At 43.9% G+C, this 16838-nt stretch overlaps 1 long non-coding RNA gene across 1 annotated transcript in view; it reads right to left on the bottom strand.

The window, feature by feature from the left end:
• LOC309869841 overlaps positions 1 to 16838 on the bottom strand; it is a 29932-nt gene that overhangs the window by 495 nt on the left and 12599 nt on the right. The gene's annotated exons all lie outside the window — the stretch shown is intronic.

The following is a 16838-nucleotide window of genomic DNA, read 5'->3' as shown; positions in this document are numbered from 1 at the left end:
GCAGAGAGAGAGGAAGGAAAGCAGGCTCCCTGCCAAACAGAGAGCCCGATGCAGGGATCGATCCCAGGACCCTGGGATCATGACCTGAGCTGAAAACAGAGGCCTTAACCCACTGAGCTACCCAGGCACCCCTAAATATGTAATTTTGATGCCCACCCCTCGTATCTCATATACCCTTGGACCTGGAAGGGGGCTTAGAGAGTACCTAATCCAAAGCTTCCATCTTACATATGAAGAAAAGGGCCCTATACAAATGTGGGACATAACATATGAAAGAAAAAATAGGAAAATGATAAATGCAGAATTCAAGCCAGTGTTTATCTTCAGGGGAGAAGCCAGCGGGGATGGGATCAGGAACAAAACACAGTGCATTAATATTCTGTTCAATAAGTTGGGTGGTAGGTTTCCTGGTATTCATTTTTTTTCAAGATTTTATTTATTTGACAGAGCACACAAGCAGGCAGAGAGGGAAACAGGGTTCGATCCCAGGACCCCGGTATCATGACCCAAGCCAAAGGCCGTCACTTAACCTTCTGTGCCACCCAGGTGCCCTTCCTGGTATTTATCTTATTACACTTCCTTCATATGTGTATATTAACCAGTATATAATTTTAAAACATCGGCAGCAATTAATTTATAGTTACAGAGTGCTTACTGTAGGCAAGCCACTGTTAGTTGGCATTTTCCGTACTTTAACCCAGGGTAGAGGGGGGGAAAAAAAGGCCTCAAAAATGTTATCTTAGCCAAGGATCCATGGTTTGTTAGTACTAGCTGTGACCATATCCTGGGACTTCTAATTTCTAATTTACTGCTTTTGGTTTCTCGACCCATACTGCTTCCCTATATGGTAATTTTCCCTCAAGCTCTCATTCTCCCAGGTTATGAGCTTCCTCCTGAGCTCATTTCCATGTCTGTCAGCTTGGACTTCATGGTCAGGCACTTCAGTGACCTAAATCAGCACACTGATTTTTCTTGACCCGGTTGTTCTTTTACCATCTCTCTTCACCAATTCCCAAGTCAGGTGAAACCCACTGTCTCTTGCATTCCATTTCTTCTCAGTTATTGAGCATAGTGGTAGAAAATCACAGAAGTATGTCAGCTGCCTCCACTGCAGATATATGACTTCTTAACTCAGATACTCATTCCTGTTTGGCTTTTTCAGATTGACCTGATGACCACTGCACCCTTTTTTTTTTTTAAGAATTTATTTATTAGAGAGTGAGAGAAGGAGAGAGAACACAAGCAAGGGGAGCAGCAGAGGGAGAGGGGGAAGCTGGCTCTCTGCTAAGCAGAGAGCCTGATGCAGGACTCGATCCCAGGACCCTGAGATCATGACCTGAGCCGAAAGCAGAGCCTCAACCCACTGAGCCACCCAGGTGCCCCACTGCACCCTTTTTATTACTCTCAACTTTACAGTTCCCACTTCCCATATTGAGCAGACAGCTTTGCCTCTTATTCTCTAGAGAAAATACTGGTCATCAAACTTAACTTCCTCTTTTTCCCATCCCTAGACTAAACTCTTAAAGCATCTACTTTCCCTTTATTTCAGGGGTATGCTTCCTCTCCAAGGCTACCCTCATCCTCATTACCTATACCGTTTCCTGGTGTATTTAAGTTATCTGTTGATCCATAACAAATTTCCCCAAAGCACAGTGAATGAAAACAATAATAAACTTCTGTTACCCTCACAGTTTCTGTGGCTAGGGAATTCGGGAGTAACTTAGATGCATAATTCGGGCTTGGGTTTTTCGTGTGATTGCAGTCACGATGTCAATGCAGGCTTGCCTGAGGCTGGAGGATTTGCTCCTAAGGTGGCTCACTTACTTGCTTGGCATATCTGTGTTGGCTGTTGGCAGAAATTCCAGCATCTTCACAACATGTCAACTGCCTTCCTCCAAAATAAGTTAAGAGCAAGACGGAAATGGTCAATTCTTCTATGACCTAACTTCAGAAGTCATATGACATCATTTCCACAATATGCTTTTGGTTACACAGCTGAGCCCTCGTCAGCATGGAAGGGGATTTAACAGGAGCATGAATACCGAGAGGCAAGGATCACTAGGGGGATTTCTTGGAGGCTGGCTGATATATCACTTCTTTTTTTTTTTTTTTAAAGATATTATTTGTTTTTTTGACAGAGGGATCACAAGTAGGCAGAGAGGCAGGCAGAAGGAGAGAGAGAGAGAGAGAGAGAGGAGGAAGCAGGCTCACTGCCGAGCAGAGAGCCCGATGCGGGACTCGATCCCAGGACCCTGAGATCATGACCTGAGCCAAAGGCAGAGGCTTAACTCACTGAGCCACCCAGGCACCCCTGATACACCACTTCTATCCTCCACTGTCTTCCGTAAGTTATTCCCTCTTTACCTTAATTTTGTTTCTCTTTAACTCTTTTCTTTATATGTGTTATACTTTTCATTAATAGTCTAATCTTGAACTGTGTAAGCTACAAAAATAAGGTTACATTTGTCTTTTAAAATACACACACACCCTTTCCCAGCCCCATGCACCAAATAAATTAATAAATGTAAAAATAGGGATGCCTGGCTGGCTCAGTCAGTGAAGCATGAGATTCTTGATCTCGAGGTTGTGGGTTTGAGCCCACATTGGGTGTAGAGATTACCTAAAATCTTTTAAAAATATATCAATAAGGGGCACCTGGGTGGTTCAGTGGGTTAAAGCCTCTGGCTTCGGCTCAGGTCATGGTCCCAGAGTCCTGGGATTGAGCCCCACATAGGGCTCTCTGCTTGGTGGGGAGCCTGCTTTTCCCTCTCTCTCTGCCTGCCTCTCTGCCTACTTGTGATCTCTGTCAAATAAATCTTTAAAATAGATATCAATAAAAATAAATGTACACTCTGTCCCCCCATATTGATCCAGGTTTGTTTGTAGAATTATCCACTGAGCTAGTCTAAGCAGGAAGGGGCTTGTTCTGGATCACACAGTCATTGGAAGGCTAACAAAACAAACTCTAGACTAGAATTCCAGAAGCAGCACCCAAAGTCTTTACTGCTTCTAGAGTAATTAGGAAGCCACTGTACAGCTGCTGTCAGTTCAAGAAGTAAAACTGATGTGGCTCCCACCCACCAGCATCGCAAGAAACCACCTGCTGTTCCTTGAATGCCCAAGGGAGTAGAACTAAAAGAATTACTGAAGCCACTTTCCTCATACAGGCCTTAGACTTGAGAGCCATGAGCTTCAGCTACCAACTAGACCTTTCTCATACATGACTAAGTCTGCTTAAATTCAGTTAGTCCCCAAATCCCAGCATTTCTATACCAGAGATGACTTCTGACACTGGCCGGTTCCTTGTCTCGCCACTGCCACTGCTTCATTTCCTATCAACATCCCTGCCTGGACTTTTACAGCAGCCTCCCAAGTAGTCTTTAGCCACAGGGTTTTCCCCATTTCAATCTGTCTGCCACGTGCCTTAGCACAGCATTCAAGATGTTTAGTAATCCATTCCGAATTTACCTACTGATCACAGCAGAGGCCTTTTGAGCACTTGATATGTGCCAAGTACTGGACAAAAAGTACACTATATGCATTGTCAAACTTAATTCCACATAACCCCATGAAGTAGATTTTATTAGGTCCCCATTTGGTAAAGAAACTGAGGCTCATAGAATATAGGAGATCTGACCAAAATTTCTTAATTGCTATATGGAAGAACCAGACAGAATTGGAGTGAGGTCTGCTGGCCCTAAAGGCAGTATTCCTAATCTCACTGCATTTTGCACTTGTTCCAGCCCTGCTGTCTCCTGACTCTGCTCAGAGTTGAGCCAGAGTGAACTCACCATCTCTCTTAACGCTGTGCTCTCTAGTGACATACCTTGGCACATCTTGTTTTCTAAAACGCACTTGTTTCCTCCCTGTCCCAACACTTTTCTGCTTAGCATATTCCGCCTTCAAATTCCAACTCAAATGTTACCTCCTCGAGTTACTATTCCAGGCTCTCTGATCTAAGCTCTTACTGTCCTCTGTTCATACTATCTTTAATCACATTTATTAACTTGTGTTATAATTCTCTTCTAAATGCCTGTAAAAAGCTTTATTCTTTTTTTTTTTTTTGAAGATTTTATTTATTAGAGAGAGAGTGAGAGAGAGCATGAGAGGGGAGAAGGTCAGAGGAAGAAGCAGACTCCCCATGGAGCTGGGAGCCGAATGCAGGACTGGATCCACGGACTCCAGGATCATGACCAGAGCCGAAGGCAGTCACTTCAGTAACTGAGCCACCCAGGCGCCCCATCAGTCAAGGTTTAGAACAGGAAAAAAACCACTCTCAATATCAGTATTTTTTGTTTTTGTTTTTGTTTTTTTTTTTAAAGATTTTTATTTATTTATTTTACAGAGAGCGATCACAGGTAGGCAGAGAGGCAGGCAGAGAGAGAGAGGGGAGGAAGCAGGCTCCCTGCTGAGCAGAGAGCCCGATGCGGGACTCGATCCCAGGACCCTGAGATCATGACCTGAGCCGAAGGCAGCGGCTTAACCCACTGAGCCACCCAGGCGCCCCTCAATATCAGTATTTTTTTAAGCAAAAAGGAAATATACCAACCATTATTTTTTTAAAAAACCTTTTTTTGTGGGGGGGGCGCCTGGGTGGCTCAGTGGGTTAAAACCTCTGCCTTCAGCTCAGATCATGATCCCAGGGTCCTGGGATCGAGCCCCCTCATCCGGCTCTCTGCTCAGCAGGGAGCCTGCTTCTCCATCTCTCTCTGCCTGCCTCTCTACTTGTGATCTCTGTCAAATAAATAAAATCTTTTTAAAAAATAAATAAATAAAACTTTTTTTTTACTTTTTTTTTTTTTTTTTTTTAACTTTTAACTTTCAAAGTTCCAGGAAAAAAAAATGCCATATGCCGACCTGCCACCTCCCTTAAAAAAAAAGAAGAAGTGTGTTGCTGTGGTATTGAGTACTGTGTGGCCAGGGGCAGGCAAAAACTACTTGAGAACAATGGCTATGAAGGCAGTTGGGAGAGGTAACGTTGGACTAAGAGTCAGTACAAACTTATCTTCCATCTAAGACCAGCCCTGCAACCTTGGAAACATCAGTTAAACTTTCTGTGCCTCATTCCTGTCTCCCATAAAGTAAGATTGAACTAGATGACCTCCAAGGTTCAGTCTAACCCTACACTCTTGTTTTTTTTTTGTTATCAATTGAAAAATATGTTTAAAGAGGAAGATTATACAAGCATTTCTAGGGCTGCTTTACTTTTGATTATTCTCTAAAATGTTCCTGTCAACCTTAAAATATTCCCTGAGGCTATCTAGCTGAGGTGAGAGAAGCAGTGGGAAGAAAGTAACCTAGAAAGTGAAGGCTTTTTGCCTTCACCATACTGAATCACATATAGTGTGTTAAAACCTCCTGGAGCAACTGGGGAGTTCCCTAATTTCCCAATTTGGAGTTTTGGTTAATCTGCCCCCAGATGTCAAGGGGAAAAGAAATTTTTTTAACCTTAAACATCCTCTACTTTTTATTTATTGAAATTCAATTAGCCAACATAGAGTAACTCATCAGTTTTTGATGTAGTGTTCAATGATTCATCAGTTGTGTATAAAACCCCGTGCTCATCACATCACGTGCCCTCCTTAATACCCATCACCCAGTCACCCCATCCCGCCACCTACCTCCCCTCCAGCGACCCTGTCTAAGTCAGTCAGAGAAAGACAATTATCATATGGTTTCACAAATATGTGGACCATAAGAAATAGCACAGAGAATCACAGGAGAAGGGAGCAAAAGCTGAATGGGAAGAAATCAGAGAGGGAGACAAATTATGAGAGACTCATGACTCTGGGAAAGGAAATTCTTTAAAGAACCATTATTTACTCTAGGAGCTAGAAAGAGTCCTTACAACCTCCAAATCCAGGCTTATCATAAAAAGGACTGAAAACGCAGCCTCTAGGCTGCGTCAAACCAGAGATGAAACAGCCCATGTCCCTGCAACATCTCTAAGGGCAATTTGTGGTGCTTACTGTCAGTTTTGGCCTAATTTCTTTTCCTTCAAGACTTGCCCTTCATTCTCTTGCTTCTCTGATGTAAACTTCTTTTCAAAACACAATTTCCAGGCAAACCTTCAGTGGTAGCCAAGGGTCGGTTTGCAGTACTGTTTCTAGTTATTTCCTTCGAAATAGGAGACACCCGGCAGCAACTGGTGCTTTCTTCAGAGAATGCTGCTGTTTCCCGTGCAGCCCTTCATTTCTCCCCTGCTAAGGTGCTTTCTTAGTTTGCTTCAAAGCTTGTTTACCAACTAAAGCTTAGTCCCTAGGCTCTCCTCCCTTCACCCCAGCCCCTGCATTGTGCTTTTCAAAATGCAGAGAAAAATGACAGCTTCTTCTCAGGCCTCTCCAGTGAAGACTACAGAATCACCAGGGCCAGTATGTCAAAGTATACAGCCTTCACCAAACCTTTGCACAGAGAGATTGCAGATAAGCAAAAGAAAAAGCCTCTTAATGTATAACACGGCCTCTTTTCCAAGAGTGTCTAACAGGGAGGCCACAGGGCTGCCTCTTCTAGGAGCAGGAAATAAGATGAGCATGACCGAGCAGAGTGTAGTCTGTAGCCAAAGATGACACAAACTCTGATGTCCCGTCTATTGCTACATGCAGCAAATTAAATGGGATGCACAGAGGAAGATCTGTTATACTTACAGCCCTGTCCTCGGGCCATTTATAGTCAAAGGCACTGTTTCCCAAAGCATAATCCAAATACCTACCTCATGATTACTTGGGTGCTTATTTTAAAATGCAGATTCCTGGGCTTTGGTCCAGCCTTCTTGAATCAGAATATCTGGAAGCAGCCCCCAGGAACCCATTTTTCACAATACACCTCATATCATTCTTATGTATAGTCAACTTTCTCAAACCACATATTACTTTGAGTAAAGGGTTTTTAGGAATTTAGAAGGAAGATAACACTACTTGAGTGTTTCAGGACCGAGGTCCTTCATGGATCCTTAAAAACTCCACACACTAATCACAAACAGTATAGCAAAATATAACATTTTTTTTTTAAGATTTTTATTTATTTATTTATTTGACAGAGAGAGATCACAAGTAGGCAGAGTGAGAGGGAAGCAGGCTCCCTGCCGAGCAGAGAGCCCAATGCGGGACTCGATCCCAGGACCCTGAGATCACGACCCGAGCCGAAGGCAGCGGCTCAACCCACTGAGCCACCCAGGCGCCCCAGTATAGCAAAATAAAGATTAAGAACATGAAGATAGTAAAGGAACAGTACCTGAGTCAAAATCATTTAAACGTATAAATGGGAAAAAAGGTACAAAAGTTTTTGGCAGTGTTAACAGTAAGCACCCATTACATTTTAGCTGCAGTGACTAAACTGTGGATCCCTAATACACAGATGGTGGGAAGTACAGACAGCACAGCATTATCTCCATGCACCGTGTTTACTTATTCCTTGATTGCTTTCTTTTTTTTTTTTTTTTTGATTGCTTTCTTTTTAATGTTTTTTAAAGATTTTATTTATGGGGGCACCTGGGTGGCTTGGGAGGTTAGGCGTCTGCCTTCGACTGAGGTCATGATCCCAGGGTCCTGAAGATGGAGCCCTGAATTGGGCTCCTTGCTCAGTAGAAAGCCTGCTTCTCCCTCTCCGCTCTGCCTACTTGTGATCTCTCTTTCTGTGTCAGATAAATAATTAAAATCCTAAAAAAAAAAAAAAAAAAAAAGATTTCATGTATTTGAGAGAGAGAGAGCACACGGGGCAGCAGGAGAGTGTGCAGAAGGGGAAAGAGAGGGAGATGGAGAGAAATTCAGGCAGATTCTGTGCCGAGTATAGAACCTGATGGGGGGCTCATCACATGACCCTGAGACCAGGACCTGAGCCAAAACCAAGAGTCCCCACACTTAACTGACTATACCACCCAGGTGTACCGATTTCTAACTTTAAGTAAAAAAAATTTGAGGGGGGTGCCTGGGTGGCTCAGTGGGTTAAAGCCTCTGCCTTCGGCTCAGGTCATGATCCCAGCGTCCTAAGATTGAGCCCCGCATCAGGCTCTCTGCTCTGCAGAGCGCCTGCTTCCTCCTCTCTCCACCTGCCTCCCTGCCTGCTTGTGATCTCTCTCTCTCTCTCTCTCATTCGCTCTGTGAAATAAATAAATATTCTTTAAAAAAATTTTTTTGAGGGGTGGGGCACATGGGTGGTTCAGTTGATTAAGTGTCTGCCTTCAGCTCAGGTCATGTTTCCAGGGTCCTGGGATGGAGCCCCACATTAGGCTCCCTGTTGAGTGGGGAGCCTGCTTCTCCCTCTCCCTCTGCTGCTCTGCCTCTCTCTCTCCTTCTGTCAAATAAGTAAATAAAACTTTAAAAAAAAAAAAAATTGAGGGGTACCTGAGTGGCTCAGTTGGTTAAGCACTGAACTCTTTTTTTTTTTTTTAAGATTTTTTATTTATTTATTTGACAGACAGAGATCGCAAGTAGGTGGAGAGAGAGAGGAGGAAGCAGGCTCCCTGCTGAGCAGAGAGCCCGATGTGGGGCTCGATCCCAGGACTTGGGATCATGACCTGAGCCGAAGGCAGAGGATTTAACCCACTGAGCCACCCAGGCGCCCCAAGCACTGGACTCTTGGTTTCAGCTCAAGTCATGATCTCAGGGTCATGCGATGAGACCCGTATTAGGCTCCATGCTCAGTGAGGAGTCTATCTGAGATTCTCTCCCTCTGCCCTTCTCCCATCACCCCTCCACACGAGCCCATGCGCACCCACTCACACTCTTTCTCTAAAAAAAAATAATTTGAAAGACAAAGGGCACCCTTTCAGTCAAGGTCAGGCATCCAAAAAATAAAAAGAAATGACTGCTTTTTACTTAATCTGCGTAGAGCATGTTGTAGTCTGGGAAAGGAAAGTAGATTTCAGGATCTAATGTCTTTTGTTTTCCTAGCCCTATACCCTCAATGGATTGATATTACTATTATATGTCCTAATTTATTTTAAGGGTATTTATTGACATTGTCCATTTCACCAATAAAAGATCCGTTTGAGAGTTTTCACCACTTATAAATGACCTTCACTTCTGAAGATGTAGCCCAGGGCCTTCAGGGATTAGCCAGCCCATGGTTTCAACCTGGACTGAAGGATTGATAATGGGTTTGAAACGAGTTTTCTTTGCTAGTATGCATGGAAAGAGGAGAACAGCCATGAATATGAAGAGAACAGTAGAGAGGACACACACACACACACACACACACACACCTTGTATCTCAATCAGGTAGAGGACATGGAGACAAGGGCAATTCCTTATTTTTCTTTCTCCCTGCCCCTAAGGCCTAACAGGGGTCATGTGATCTTTGCTTAAGTATAACGCACCTATCTGCTGCTTCCTCTTTGTGGGCAGAGTTAACAGATGTGAAAAAGGGCATAGATTTTGACCACCCCACACCTAGGACAACTGATGCAAGGAGGGGAGGCTCTTTATCAGGCCTCTGAGAGAAATTTTTTGATAGGGAGAGGACAGCAAATGTGGGAAATTGTACCCATCTCTCCCTACAATCCAGTCTTCTGAAAAGGCAGTCTTCCTAGAGAGAAAAATGTGGCCTTAACAGATTCTGAGAAGGAAGAATTTAACCTTGGAATAAAGGTGGAATGTTGGTGAAGTTTTAGTCTATGTTGTAAAGAAAAAGCTGAGACAGGGTTGTTGATCCCCTTGGCGTCCAGCAGGTGGAGATACAGTCTAAGGCTCTCGGGGACTCCCATGGAAAATACTAGGCAATAGGTAGCTTCCAGAGTCTTCTGAATCCTGAAGGAGAGAATAAGCAAGGTACTCTTCTCAGCCCCCACGTGCCCTAACCTACTTATACCCTATTTCTCTTCCTTCCCTTTTTTGGAGACTTTGACCTCAGACTAAGACCTGGGGCGGGGGGGGGGGGGGTTCTTTCTTTCTTTCTTTTTCAAGTTTTTTCAGTTATTTACTTATTTATTTAAATGTTATTTATTTATTGGAGAGAGAGAGGGAGAAAGTGAGGATGCGAGTGGAAGGAGAAGCCGAGGGGAAGGGAGAGAAGAAGGGAGAGAGAAAATCCCGAGCATGGAGCCCAGTTTAGGGCTCCATCCCAGGACCCTGAGATCATGACCTGAGCTGGTATGAAACCAAGAGTACTGACTGACCAGCCAGGCACCCCTTATTTACTTATTTTAAGTAGTCTCGGGGCGCCTGGGTGGCTCAGTTGGTTAAACAGCTGCCTTCGGCTCAGATCATGATCCCAGCGTCCTGGGATCGAGTCCCACATCGGGCTCCTTGCTTGGTAGGGAGCCTGCTTCTCCCTCTGCCTTTGCCTGCCATTCTGTCTGCCTGTGCTCACTCTCTCTCCCTCTCTCTAATAAATAAATAAATAAATAATCTTAAAAAAAAAAAAAAAGTAGTCTCTATATCCAACATGGGACTCAAACTTCCAAGCCCAAGATCAAGAATAGCACATTCTGGGGCACCTGGGTGGCTCAGTGGGTTAAAGCCTATGCCTTTAGCTCAGGTCATGATCCCAGGGTCCTGGGATCTAGCCCCGCATCGGGCTCTCTGCTCAGGAGGGAGCCTGCTGTCTCCTCTCTCTCTCTGCCTGCTTCTCTGCCTACTTGTAATCTCTGTCTGCCAAATAAATAAATAAATACATCTTTAAAAAAAAAAAAAAAAAAGAATAGCACATTCATCTGACTGAGCCAGCCAGGCCCCCAAGAGTTGTTAGTTTGATATGAGGCTAGGAAAGCAGGTTACAAAAAACTCTACAGTGGGGGGAAGATAGGGAGAAGCAGGAATCAAAGAGACATTTGAAGCAGTTTCCTGAAGTCCAGGTCTGTGCTGTTTAGCACAGATTCTAGGTTGGCAGTGAGGTGTCCTTCCTGCTAATCTGGAGATGCCAGTATCTTAAATCCATGGAGAGACCATCCTTATAAAATTCCCATACATCTACAAACCTAAAAGTGACACAAACCAGGACCAGCAGAGCGTCCAAGAGGTAGCATAGGTGTCCAGCCAACCATCTGGCATCTCTAGATGCCAGGCACTAAGTTAATGCATGGGTGGGCACTCTCCCTGCCAATGGGCACTAAGCCATGACCATTAGTTGGTTACAGTCAGCCTGCCAAAGTAGAGGGCATCCCAGGGCATCGTGCCCATCAGCTTCCCCTGCCACAAACTGAATGAAGCCCAGAACTTCTGCAAGCCTTCGTGCATATGGAGAAATAGACTCTGTTTCTCACTTGAGAGCAACAGGAGAAAGGGAGGCAGGGAAAGGGGATAACATTCTATCTAAAAGCAGTAGCAGAGGTTCTTCATCTCAACCCCTCCACTGGAAAAGAAAGGTCTGGAAATGGAACTTTCTGAATGTGACCTAGAACTTGAAGTTGGGAGTTAGTAGGAGAAATGGGAATTTGAGTGAAGGCAAATGTGTCATGATGAAAAGACCTTATAAAGATAACCTGCATTCTATCCCACATTAGTTCTATGACCTTGGGCAAGTCATTTTATTTCTCTGGGCCTCAGTTTCCTTATCTGTAAAATAAGGACATTGGCTAGATGGTATCTAGAATATCTTCCTCCTTCTGTATCTTGTATATAATTTTGAGAAGTGAGGTGTCCTTCCTGCTAATCTGGAGATGCCAGTATCTTAAATCCATGGAGAGACCATCCCTTGTTGAGGGTGACCAATAAAGCACCCATAGAACCCTAGGTGACCCCAGGCATAAGCTTTGTCTAAACTAAGAGAACCATGTACTGGAGGAGTGGGTGGAAGTGAAAGTTCTGAGTTCCCAGTGTCCCTGCCCCAGCTAACTCTATTCCCACACTGGGCATCCACCACCACAGAGATCTGAAGACCATAGGTCCAGACCTTCTAATCTGTGTACTCTGGAGACTCTAGTCAACCTTGTAACTAAAAGAATGGAAACCTGCTGTGCAGAAATAAAGTGATGCTCATTCGGGCAACATCCATTGCACAGGAGCTCCTCCCCCAGCCCACTTCTCTGCAGTTTCACTTTCTACAGTTTGAGCTACTTGCAGTCAACCATGGTCCAGAAGCCCACGAATCTCTCACAATATGTCAGAAGATCAGTAGTAACCTATGTCACGTACCTCAGTTCATCTCATCACGAAGGCATTGTATTTTCTCACATCATCCTAAGAAGGGTGAGTGTGGTACAGTCAGATATTTTGAGAGAGAAGCCACATTTATAACTTGTATTACAGTATGTTGTTATAATTATCCTATTTTATGACTTGTTAATCTGTTACTATACCTAATTTGTAATTAAATTTTATCACTGGTATGTATATATAGGAAAACATAGTACAAATAGGGCTCAGTGCCATCTCGGTTAAGGGTATCCAGTGGGGGGTCTTGGAATGTGTCCCCGCAGATGAAGAGAGACTACTGCATTAATCATATTGAGTTTGGGGCTGAAGCAGGTCTGTCTCCAATCAATTGCTATATCACCTACAGAGCTGCCCTTCCTCATTCAGGCCCATTCCTGCCCATTCAGAGTCACAGTGTGCTGAGTCTGTCCGTTCTGGCTGTCTCTGTAGTGTTCCCGTGGTCCCTGGGAAAGGACCTGTGCCTGAATTTATCCTGTGAAGAGAAGCAACCCTTTCCTTTACCTCCAGGCATTGTCTTACTTCCTTTATCCAGGTGAGTTTCCACAGGATACTGGAAACTCCCCATTTACCAAAGCTTCCCTATATACTCAGACATAAGAACATATTCCACTTAAGAATTGAGAACAGAGAATTCGGGGAGATTCCAGAATGACAAATACCAATATTCACCCTGAGACCTGAGTTCTACCCCTTTGTCCTCAACTCCACCCTAAGGAATCCTAAATTCCCTCAGAAAATTTAAAATGGTCAAAATAGATTGACTGACAGCTTGTTTTTCCTCATTCAGATACATTATGCTGAATTTCAAGGGGAATGTCATCTTTAGCTCTCACATTTCACCAGATATTTTACTATATCCCAGTCTCCCAGGCAAAGTGGGGAGGTAGTTGATGCAGTAAATTGAAGTAGAATAGGTTTAACTCATGAATCCTACTTTCCAAGAGTTTATAATTCACAGTGGATATCTATTATAACAAATTACATCTAACAAATTATAATGCCCCCAAAATGTAGTGACTTAAAACAACAACAAACGTATACTGTCTCACACAGTTTCTGTGGGTCAGGAACTCACTCATGAGCTGCTCAGCTGGATGGCTCTGGCTGGATGTATCTCATGAGGTTACAGTCAAGATGTCAATTGGGACCTCAGTTTTCTAAAAGCTAGTAGGACTGGCCACCTACTGTGAGGTGACTCACATGAATGAACTCAAATTCTGGCAAGTCAATGCTGGGTTTTGGGGAGGACCCAAGTTCCTCTCCATAGGGCTGCTTGAGCATCCCCATGACCCACAGCTGGCTTCCCGCGGAGCAAGTGATCCAAGCAATAAACCAAGTTGGAAACTGCAATGTCTTTTTATGATTTAGTCTTGCAAGTTGCACATGTCAATTCACAGTACTGTGTTGGTCACACAAGCCAGCCATGATTCAGTGTAGGAAGGAAACACAGAAAGGGCCTGAACACCATGAGATGAAGATCACTAAACTATCTCAGAGGCTGACTATACCATAATCCGTCTAGGACTTTAGAGTTACCATAAATAATATATTATGCTAAATAGAAGAGATAGGATGTTTACACACCTGCAAGAAATTTGAATATGCTCATGATAGAGCAAATTCCATAGTTTTTCACAAAATGCCATTAAGTAAACTAGATGTCAGCAAATCCTATTTTCTTTGAAACTGGCTCAATTTTATTTTTGAACTCCTTGAAAACATTCTTCAAAGTAGGCTGAGATTTCATGATATCATGGTGATCTTAATCTTTTTTTCTTTTTTTCCTAAAGATTCAATTCATTTTTTTAAGAGAGAGTGTACAAGCAGAGGGGGTAGGAGCATAGGGAGAGGGAAAAGCAGACTCCCCACTTGACATGGGGCTCAAACCCAGTACCCTAAGATCATGGCCTAAGCCAAAGGCAGCCGATTAACTGACTGAGCCACCCAGGCAGCCTTAATCTTTTTTCAAAGAATGTAGGCCATGCTGCTATAACAAAGAGACCCACAAGCAGAATAGTTCAAATAAAAGAATAGACCAGAAGGACATGAGTAGACAGTCCTTGACTGCTTTAGAAGGCTTGTATGGCTTGGTCAAAGGAGGCTATAGTGTGTCACCGTGTCTCAGCAAGCAGAAGGAAGAAGGAGGAAGTAGAAGGCAATCAGCTTTCCTTTTTAAGAACATGACCCAGAAGTTACACACATGCTTCATTCACATTCCATTAACCAGAACTCAGTTCTGTGGCCACCCCTACTACAAGAGAGGCTGGACAGAGTAGTATCAGGCTGGCAGACTCCTAGTGCTAAAATTCAGTGTGTGGGTGACAGGGGGAGGGGTCTTATTACTAAAAGAAGAGGAAACTTGATGCTGGGTGACAGCGGTCTCAGTCACACCTACAAAATATAGTTCTGTGGGGGAGTGCTCAGGTCAATTAAGTTAACAAGCAGGTGGACCATGTCTCCAGATACAGCTCATCAAAAGCACACTACTAAGAAATGTTATCTTGCTAGAAGATTATCTTAGTAAAAAATTATTAATCATACAGTTCAAAAATTAATTTTGTAATATCACAGTTATGTTTACATTTGCTTCCTCTTCTTTTTTTTTTTTTTTTTTTAAGTAAACTCTATCCTCCTCCCCCTTGTGGGACTCAAACTCACACCTCTGAGATCAAAGTCACATGCTCTACCTAGCCAGGGGCCCCGACCATTGCTTTTTTTTAAAAAGGCTTAATTTAGGGGCGCCTGGGTGGCTCAGTCATTAACATCTGCCTTCCGCTCAGGTCATGATCTCAGGGTCCTGGGATCCAGCCCTGCATTGGGCTCCCTGCTCCGAGGGAAGCCTGCTGCTCCCTCTCCCACTTCCCCTGCTTGTGTTCCCTCTCTCGCTGTGTCTCTCTCTGTCATAAATAAATAAATCTTTTTTAAAAATAAATAAAAGGCTTAATTTATTCAAATTCTATTTACTGATCTAAACAATGTGCTAGGCAATGGAAAAACTGAAGTTAAGAAGACCCTGATCTCATAGAACTGAGGGAGACAAACAAGAAAATAGGTGCAGTGACTAGAAACCTGAGGAACTGGATGGGGGATTAAGGAAAGCTTCTTGGAAGAAGTAACAACTGTGCTAACTGACCAATAAAATACATTCCACTTCATTCAAAGAGCTTATCAGACTTTGAAAAGATTTCAGATTCATCAGCTGGATTGAATGAGGTTTTACTATTTGCAGTCAAGCACTGTGGCAGGTAATTGTGCAAACACTATATTCATTTAATTCTCCCAACAAATCAAGGAACGTATGAGCTCTGCTTTACAGATGAAAGTACTGGGACCCAGGGATGTCAAGAAACTTGCCAAGGTCACATATCTGATAAGTGAAGGAGGCAGCATCCAAACCCAGGTCATCTTTCCAGTATAACACATGCCTTTCTTGTGCAGATTAGAAGCACATTAACAAAAAGCAAACATTAGCATTAAAAATTCTACGGAATATGCTTTCGTAAGATATTTACAGTTGCTTCTATCATATATACATCCAAATGTCTTCACTTGCTAAACTGCACAAGGGCTTTAGAAATACCCTGCATGATTAAGTGCTAGATTGTGTAGTCCGGACTGTGAGTGCAAGGACTCAGAAGAGTGGGGTGTTACTGAAGAGTTAGAATAAGCTGGGGAAGCATGAGCTGGCCTTGATGAATGATATAGAGTCCAGTGCATCCCAGACCCTAAAATCACAGGAGATAACTAAAAATAAATTGGGCTCACAGTGAAACAATACTGAAGCATTGAGCCTCCAGTGACTGAAAGAGGTTTTACTAGGAAGAGGATTTTTCTGCTCCTCATAGGTAGGGGAGGAATGAGGCTTCAATGTCAATTTATCCCTCATTTAAGAGGCCCTGGGAGCTGTGGCCCCACCTCCTCCCCTTTCCTAGGAAAAAATACATTCCAGGGGCACCTGGGTGGCTCAGTCCATTGAGCGTCTGCTGTTGGCTCAGGTCAACAACCCAGGTCCTGGGTGCCTGGGTGGCTCAGTGGGTTAAGCCTCTGCCTTCCGCTCAGGTCATGATCCCAGAGTCCTGGGATTGAGTCCCACATTGGGCTCTCTGCTCAGCAGGGAGCCTGCTTCCCGCCCCCCCCCCCTCTGCCTGCCTTTCTGCCTGCTTGTGATTTCTCTGTCAAATAAATAAATAAAATCTTAAAAAAAAAAAACAAAAAACAACCCAGGTCCTGGGATCAAGTCCCATGGCAGGCTTTCTGCTCAGCAATGAGTCTGCTTCTCCCTCTCCCTCTGCCTGCTGCTCCCTCAGCTTGCGTGCATGCGCTCTCTCTCTCTCTCTCTCTGACAAATTCACAAATAAAAAGTCTTAAAAAAAAAAAAAATGTTGCATGCTCTGCTGACTGAGCCAGCTATGCACCCCATAATCATTCCCCCTAGCTGTATGTTATACCATAGAAGGGTAATGGCAAACTCCTCTACATGGAAGAGAACACCAGGCCTGGATGGAATGGTCCCAGGCTGGACAAGGTTATTTATGCCCCCAAATCCCTGATCTATCCACAACAGTCACCTGGAAAAGAGCTGACAGAAAGGAAAAGGCCCTTCCTCCCATGGAACTCTGCCTCTCCTATCCCCCACAAATGAGCACTGAGTGGGAAGCTGACCAAAGGAAGAGGTAGGAGGTGCTGTTAGGGTCAGACAGAACCCAGCAACCCAGCCCCCAGCCAGCGGAAAACGCCATTGTCTGAGTT

This window comes from Mustela nivalis (genome assembly GCF_964662115.1).
Source record: "Mustela nivalis genome assembly, chromosome: 7".
Taxonomy (NCBI): Eukaryota; Metazoa; Chordata; class Mammalia; order Carnivora; family Mustelidae; genus Mustela; species Mustela nivalis.
Note: the sequence above shows the minus strand (reverse complement) of the source record. Positions and strands in the feature narration are given on the sequence as shown.